This window comes from Phoxinus phoxinus, assembly GCF_949152265.1.
Source record: "Phoxinus phoxinus genome assembly, chromosome: 24".
Taxonomy (NCBI): Eukaryota; Metazoa; Chordata; class Actinopteri; order Cypriniformes; family Leuciscidae; genus Phoxinus; species Phoxinus phoxinus.
The window spans coordinates 12,860,881-12,870,420 of NC_136899.1; positions in this window are offsets into that span (position 1 = coordinate 12,860,881).

Genomic DNA, 9,540 nt, shown 5'->3' on the forward strand with positions numbered 1-9,540 from the left:
CTATAAACTGGTTATGTATCCCAGAATCGTAGCTTCATGAATCATGACAGGTCTTATGTCTAACAAATATAGATTTTTTTTAGCCTGTGTGTTTAGGTGATTGTGCAAGGATTTGTATTGGGGAAACGGGAACATTTTTAATGCGGAGTGGCCGGCCTGCTATAGCCTAGTGCGCGCGTGCGCGCTTTCCGATTGTCAACTTGAGTTTAACTAATCATTCAGAGTTTCCTTTTTTTGCGCCCAAAACAGCAACGGATAAGGCCATTGAAAGCAAGGTATTCAGATGGGTTAATACAAATATGGCTAATGCTGATGATACTGGGTTTTCTTTGTGTTGCTCTCTCTCTCTTTGCAACGCATCACCACACACACACATCAATCATAAGGTTTTATAACGAGTCAAATTAACGCAAAAGGACAAAGTTTTCTTTTCTATTGAAACTCCGAAGGCGATTCCTGTGGCATTTCCCTGTCGACTACAAATGCGGCACAAATGAAAGCATTTTACAATCAGGCTCAAGCGGACCACGAGCTCTCAAATTCCTAGTGCAGGAGGTCCGAGCAGCTCTGCGGTGAGGGATCGGCTTTCATATGCGCGCTTTAACGCAAAGCGTTCTCTTTGTTCCCCTCCTGTCAATCCCTTTCTATAAGTTTTTATTTGTATCGCTTTGCTTTTCTGCTTGAAACAAATAGCCGGTGACCGAGGTTCTCTTCGAAACACACACACACGCACACACACACACACACACACACACACACACACACACACACACACACACACACACACACACACACACACACACACACACACACACACACACACACACACACACACACACACACACACCTATTTCAACACTATTTTTTATTAATACACTTATTTATTTATTGTCTGATTGTTTGCTTGTTACTGTTTTTGTGTTCATGTTGGTTGTAGGTTACATCCAGCTCTACAAATATGTGCCCATCTGTGTAAAAAATAAAAAGAGCACACACAAATGCACATTATGAACTGAATTACACCGCAGAGAGAAATCATATCTAGGCTATATGATTTCTCTCTACAACTCAAGACATTATTTCAACCCCCATCTTACAACACTCATTAGCAAAGAGAAAGTGGTGTTGCTGCCCTCCTTCCTCTTCTCTCGGTAGGCCTCTCCAATGCTACACCAGGGGACTGGGGTGCTCTGATTGACAGGCCATGCTTTGTGTTTCTCTGCTTTTTAGAAGCACTCTGCTGCAAACAGACGGATGGCCCACTGCATGCATGCCCCTGACCGGACAACCTCGTGTTAAACAAAACAAGAATGAGCAAGCTACTCACAACACATAATGCAGCATGCTTTGTTTGTCTTTTCAGTGTTTTGTTTTTGTCAGCCTATACAAATCTTAACTTAAAGATTTAAAATTAAAGATTTATTTTTTACTTATGTTTTTGAACATGGGCAGTAAAGGTGTCATTTCCAGACCTAATCTAGATTTAAGACTTGAAATTTCATCACAAAAATTTCACAAACAAGAGCTAAAAAAGGGTACAATCGCCATTGCCAAACTTGGTACAAAAAATGAAGCAAACGTTTGAGCATGCACTGCATGAATTTCAGGTTTACTCCAGCAGTGGAAAGGTTTCCCTGCTTCCCCTCCTCCTCTGTCGGGTCTCCGTGGGGTTACCTGCACCGCCTCAGGTGTTTGTTTGCTTGAACCCAGTCCACACAATCCGTAAGGTGTCACTTGTATGTCCACGAGTCACACTGCACAAATTCAAGCAGCGACAGAGGAAAGCGGATGTGTGCGACAGAGGAAAGCGGATGTCATGTTTAAGCGAGGAAGAACTCTGAAATGGTCATTATAGGCCTCAGGCTTCACCGCTTTCACTGGGGATCGAGGAAATCAAACATTTACACACACACACATAAGACAATTATCTTCGCTAACCATACTTTGATTTCAAGCTGGTTTGCAGGAATGTGTTCCATTTATTTGCAGATATGGGCTGATTTTTGTATTGTCTGTTGTCAGCGGTCCTCTTAAAGGATTGCTTAAATCTCTCAGATAGCCAACCTTGGTATTGGATATGAATGTATGTGTGTGGATATCCATGTGTTAAAGGGAGAGTTGTATATTTAGCTGCATGTTTTGTGGCTAATCATATTCTGTTGCCAGACATTGCTTGTCTTATGATTTTGGTGCATATTATGTGCAAGCTCCAGGAGATCTCTGGAACCAGCTCTCTTCTCTCTTGCTCAGTGACAAAAGCTGCACTTTTTTTCTCTGGTAGTCAAATCCAACCTCCCCTCTGACTCAATATCCTCTGCACTTCAGGTATTGATCCTCTACCCTGCGTGTGTGCATGCATTTCCCTGCCATCCCTTGCTTTTTAGCCATCTCTCTCTCTCTCTCTCTCTGTCTGTCTGTCAGAGACCGAGGAGTGATGAAATCTCTCTGTCCCCGTGGCAACAGGCGGCACGTGGATTGAGGCCAATGCTAGCAGATGCCTGATCTATGATAATGTCCATTGATAGGAAAATCAATGTAGCATTGATTCTCGGCCTAGTGTTCGGAGGGTAATGGAAGTGAAAGTAAAAGAAAGAATGGGAGGGGGGGGGGGGATGAGTTATCAAGAATATAGTGAAAAAGTAAATCTGGTTTAAAAACACCAGAAAAAGAAAAAGAGAGGGACTAACTATGAGACCAACTTGTTCAGGTGGTATAGTAACTCTCTTGTAGGCTCAGTAATTGGTAACATGTTCAGAAACCCTATGGATTGAAATAGTGAGAGGCTTTAAATGGAATTTGAAGGGATAAAGGATAATAAAAATAAAAAATCAATTTCCTCTGAAGATGTATCACTTAATGATGATCTGGAGAAGTTAGAATTTTTCTGCTAATTGCCTGTTCCCTGAACATGCAGGTCAGTACTTCCACTACTGGGTCAACAGACCATTTCACTTAATTGGTGGAATATATTTTTTAATTCAGTTCATACTCAGGAATTGAGTGGATCGTAGGCATTTCTAACTAAGGGTAAGTTAACACGACAATGATGTAATAATAACTGAAACGTTATTTTCTTCACGTTTTTTTTTGCGTGCAGACTACAACATTGTCAAAACGATCCTCGTTCACACGCGAAAACAATTAAAAACGCTGTATTATTCATGCCAGGCCAGTAGTAGGCGATGAGTGAACATGTAATACGCATGGCGTCACCATTTCCACAATTTCACGTTTTTGTAGTTTACGCGGAGACGATAATGGCATCATTTTCAAAAAACGCGCACTTTGAAACTCAAGCTGATTTCATGGTAATTATTTTATGTAAGTATTTTATGAGGTGGCTAATTCGTATGAATCATACGAATACATACAAATAAAAATAAAAAAAGTCACCAGGAAGGACCACCCCTAACCCGTCACTGGGGCCTAAACAAATCGAGTAAGGTCGTATCGGCGTACTAAATTCGTATGGATTAGCCACAAGTTTGTGTTTTCAGGCCCCCAAAACAATGTTATCGTGTATATGAAGTTGAAAACAGTGTCGTGTAATTGTGTAAACAGCCCCTAAATGGAGGCAGATCTCAGATATTTAGTCACACCCTCCACCGAGACACACGTCATGAAGAGAAGAGATGTCGTTTCGAGGGGGAGGGGAGGTTAACAATTTCAATGAAAGATTATGAGGGCATATGCATTTTTTTTAAATAATGATGTGCACGGATAAATCATTTGTAATTAACTGCAACATTCTGTATAAGAATAAGAATGGTCATTATTGATTTCATGGTGACTTTAAAGTAGTTGTGCCATTATTATCTACGTCTTTCTTTCTGCACATTTGCTATATATAAAGTTTCTTTGTCTGTGTGATTGGGAAAACAGAAGTTGCTGTGGAGAATAGCAGGATTGCGTGGCATCTTGATCACTATGGCGACGCATGGACAGTCTCCCCGCTGCACACTCTCTCCCTCCCCACTTATGAAGTGAAAATGGGTACCATAGCAACGGCACACACTGTTTACAATATGTACTCTCACTTCGTCACTGGCTGTTGATGGCTTCAATTTGCATGTACATTTTCCACAAGCATAAAAGATATATAGAGATTCTTTGAAGAATGAGGGAGGGCTCTTTGTCCAACAAGAATTACAATTGAAAAAAAAAAGGATTCTGTAAAAACATACTCTTTGTTTTTTTTTTTTTTTTTTTTTTTTTTTTTATATATATTTTTATTGAAGGAGGAACAGAGTGATGCATCACATACAGAAAGAGTTAACAATGCTCCTTGTTTTTACAATTTTCCCCCAACCCACCCACTGAACAGAGAAAAAAAAAAAAAAAAAAAAAAAAATCAATAAAAATATAATAAAATATATAACCAGTAAAAAAAAAAAAAAAAAAAGAATCTCGAAGTTCTTATATTACAAACAGTGAGAAAATATTTATACTCTTTGTTTTTTTATAAAACCCGGATTAGATTTTATTTAGAGATGCTTTATTCTAAATCATAAATTGGTATTGAATAATACTTTGATTCCATTTTAAGTCACTTTCACAGTAAAAAAAAAAAGCCGTCAATTAATTGTTGATATAAACATAAAAGTGTTTTGGTAGATTTTTTTTTGGTAGACTTTCCTACCTGCTATTTTACAGAGACAGTCAAACAATCAAACAATATTTTTGCCTATTAAGTAAAAAAAAAGGATTCTGGATTCTGGCAGCTCACTGGACCTCACGCTGGGGACGCTGTAGGGAAATGGATCCCTTACCAGGAAATCTATTAAATTATGGCACACCACCGTGCCAGGCTTGGAGCCACTCTCTGTTTTTAAAAATTCCTTATTAGCTGTAATTCAAAAATTATAATCAACATGGCTTGAATATAAAATGGATAATAGTAAGAATAATGACGGTAATAATATAAGGGCCAGGCAGGCAGCTGGTATGGGTCTGAATAGTGTTGAAGCTTCTCGTGCTCTGCTCAGCCTGATGGTTAATCTAGCACTATGTCCATCGTAGGGTTCTGCCCCTAGGGGGAAAAGCGGGGAGAGGGAGGTGGAGAGGCGAAAAGAGAGGGACAGATATAGATAGAGGGTGTGCATATACAGAGGTTTCAGGAGTGGAGGGGGGAGGTTAATTTGCACATATTAAAGAGGGCAGAATTTCTCATTAAAAAGAGATTGAAGTTGATATATGCCGGGTTGTGCCTGACACACTGTACATTCTGATTGTGATAAGTCCTTGACAGAACAAAGAGGGCCCTCCCCTCTCCGGTGACCACAAAGACTGCCGTAGTCCAGGCTGAGTTCGGATTCTGCACTAACCCCTCGCTTCAAATGTCCCGTAAGATGAAGTCCATTTGGGGAGTATTGTTAAATGGCAATTTGAGAAGGAATAGTATTTGTGGGATAATGTAAAATTGATTTCTGCTTGTTTCTCCTTTTCTTAAACAAAGGCAGAAATCGGAGTTACAGTAAGGCACCATGGAAGTGAACGGGGTCAAGCCAAGCATTAAAATACTGAACAGTGGAGCTTCACAAGACATAAATAATATGCATGATTTTAGCGTGATTAACTGGTTGCACTTTATTTTACAGTATATGTGTAGCCTACTTACAATCTACTTACCTAAGGGTACTAAAAGGTAACTACATGTTAACATAAGTTGCACATGTAACTACACATAAGTTTAGGTTTAGGGGTAGGTACAGGGTTATTACCCAGTTATTGTAATAACTACACTGTAGAAAATATATATTTTCATAATATATTTGTGGAAAAAAAAGTGCTAGCCTACCGATTAACTTATTAACCTTTTCTATGTAAAGTTATATCCAATTGTATACTTCCTTGCAATGACAACGTAACACCATAAACTCTGAAACGACTGTAAAAGTGATGGTTTAAACAGCTTAAACGATACTTAATGTAAGAGCTTTTATAAGCTTCACATTTCAGGTTTAATTTTTTGGTTGTTGATTTGTTCCTATAATTTGAGCAAGACTCTAAACAGGTTTTAACCTGCTGTCTGGTGGTTTAGGTAATGCGTTTTTATGGCTTCTGATTGTTTACTTAACTTTTTTTTTTTGAGGGGGGGGGGGGCAATTTTTGGCTGTACACTTAATTTTCACATTGGAAAATGTTTTTATTATTTCAGGAGCCTATAATTGTACAAGTAATACATCTGTTATTTTGTTTGAGATGCAGAGCTTTGGAAATGATCCAATCAAAACAGCCGTTTTCTAAGGGCCCATTACCACTCTCCAAGATGATTTTCATTATAAAGCAGTTATTTAAAATTAACCTCAGTGCTAATCCACGTTTAAAAAAAATTGAATCAATAATTGTCCTACCATGACAGTAACCAGTTAATTGCAGTTTCAAAACAGACTCACTGAACCTAGTTCATTAAAAACAAAAATTTGGCCGCTGTATTTCTTCAAGTCATTTTATATTACAAGTTATGCAATCAAATCCTAGATGGGCCTTTCACATATTGTGGAGAAAGGCTATTCCAGCCTGGGCCTCATTGTTTCTGAGCTGAAAAGCAGCATTTCTTTCTCTCGATCCCTCTCCCCGGACTGACGGTGGCCATTATGTGTCCTGTGCTGCAGCTTGATGCAGACAAAGCACAGCAAACACCACTAATTGTGGGTGTTGTGTAGCTGCCAGTGTTCGTACGGCCCCTCTCCCTTAACCTTAAGCACGGGTTCTCTCCCAGCAAACCTAAAAGCATCAAAACCATTCACACTCTGAAGAACATAAAACACATTCACATTCTGTTATCTTTTGTCTTGGACTTGATTTGGTCCCTGTCTCTCATGTGTCCAACACCTGCAGTTACAAACTTTCCGATCATGTTTAATAAAACATAGCGAGCGAGGGAAGACTCAGTCTTGGTCAGCTAATCCTTCAAAACAAGTGTCCTCCACTCTGTAAAATACTGGCCATGTGGCTCAACAGATGTCTAATGCCAAATAACTAAAAGGCAACACAATTCACCAGACTCCCTTTTTATCATATGAAACTGATTGAGAAAAGATGTAGTGGACTCCAGAGACTTAAGGGGTTAGAATCTGATTTATGTGCTTGTTTATATTTTTATTTATGTGTGGTATGAACTTGATTTCTTCTTTCAAGTTGCGGTGCCGTTATAGCCCAGGGAGTTTGTGGGAGGTCTCTGCACTCATAGATTACATTGATAAATGCACACCTGACATTCGATGACCTCATCCTTTTTATATGTCAGCCTTAGGTTGACCATGTTTTTATTAAATCGAAAATGCTTTGGAATTTACAGGGGTTTTGAATAACAGAGTAGTTGCCATACATTCCTTTATCTGAAGAGATATTGGCCTATATCTGAAGTTATGTTATGTGGTAGGCCCACTCACTTAGCTATATAAGATGAAATATTTTTTTTTACTTCAAATCTAATCAGGTGCAACGTTTAATATAGCCTATAATGTAATATTTTAAAAGTTCAGACTTTATAATAGGATACTAGAACCGTTTGCTTATCTGTATACAATTTATGCTTCTTGTAAAAACGCCAGTGAAACGGCTACATCCTAAAAATACACAGCATTGTTTAAAGGCATAACATTTCACAAGAGGAACACACTAGGCATTTAGTCGACCCCATCCTTCTCTCACACACACACACACACACACACACACACACACACACACACACACACACAACGTGCGTTTGTTATTCTATCATGGTGAGGACTTTCGGTTGACTTGTTGTCCAGTCCAACTAATAGGCTACGTTTATAAACCATTCAGTTTGTTTAATGTGTTAAAACTTATAGCCTACCTGGTGCTATCATTCAGCTGAGATATTCTGAAGTGAGTTTACTTGGTGTAGGCCTGTCCCGCATATTTTCATTCGCGAAATTCAATAATAAATTCAATATGGCGTCTACGCCGAATGTCCTACAGGCTACAATTCAAAATATTAGCCTTCAGCGCGACCCGTTTAAGTGTAACAAATTGATTATAATTTTATGAATTTGATTAAATTTATTTCGATTATATATTTTTTATAATTGTAATAATTTATAAATTGAATTCAAAATAATTCATTCATAGAACTCAAGTTTCACCTCTGAACTGGCCCCCTCTTCACCCAGATGTAGCCTACTTCTGGTTAGCCTACTTCTGCCTACATAATCTTACAATACACACTTCTCGGAGTTCCCTCTAAAATGAGCGTCAGTCCTGCCGATGTTCTCGTTAATAAATGCTCCGAATCTTCCTTTCCCTGGTTCCATAGCAACGCATAATCTGCTGCTTATACTCAGGTAACCTGTAATGGTCTTCTACTGGGGTTACCGGCCACATACAGAGAACGGGCATCTCTCTCTGGGAGTTAAAGGGTTGAATAATTAATGAAGTCTCCTGAGATGTGCAGTGGCCCAAAGCAGCCCCTGTCCATGACATGCATGTTCACTGCACGGCTTAAAATGAAAGGGTCTGCTTCCTCAACACCCACACACACGCACGCACGCATGCACACACACACACACACACACACACACACACACACACACACACACACACACACACACACACACACACACACACACACACACACAGAGAGAGAGAGAGAGAGAGAGAGAGAGAGAGAGAGAGAGAGAGAGAGAGAGAGAGAGAGAGAGAGAGAGAGAGAGAGAGAGAGAGAGAGAGAGAGAGAGAGAGAGAGAGAGAGATTCTGACTCTGTTTCGCTATGGCCTCTGTATGGCGTGAGGATTTTTATACTGTACAAACTGTATTTTATATCATATAACCTTACCCATAGCTACCCCTAAACCCCCATAAAACTTTCTGCATTTTTATATATATATAGGCTAGGTTTTGCTGACATTTGGTCCCCACAATGTAATATAAACCTGTACACACACACACACACACACACACACACACACACACACACACACACACACACACACACACACACACACACACACACACACACACACACACACGAGAGTGGCTCCGCAGCATAATAGTGACAGCTGATTCTAACTCACATTTCCATAATTAACAAGCTAGCGGCAGGTGAGCCTATCACTGCATGTCTCTCCTGACCCAGAACAAAATGAATAGCTCTTCTTGTATCAAGAAATTATATGCAATTTACTCCTTCTCTGGGACATTGTGGGAATAAGAATAATTTAAAGTAGCTACACCCCACCCCCCTTTTGACTATTTTATTAATTATGATGGGGGCAGCTCAGATAATGAACTGATATCTATTTTTACCCGATTAATACATGATGTTCAAAGATAGTCTGTCACATTTATCACGTTTGCCGGAATTATAATTTAACGTGCAAAGGAGGATGGTTTTTTATATAAAATCAAAATAATTCCTAATTGTTCTTCCTTCAACTTTAATTTTAATATAGGCCATATCACTAAATTAGATTTTAATGTAATTTCGTTTTGTTGAAGGTACACTCTAAAAACAAATGGAACACAACAAAACATCTTAAGAATCTGTTATTCACACACACACACACACACACACA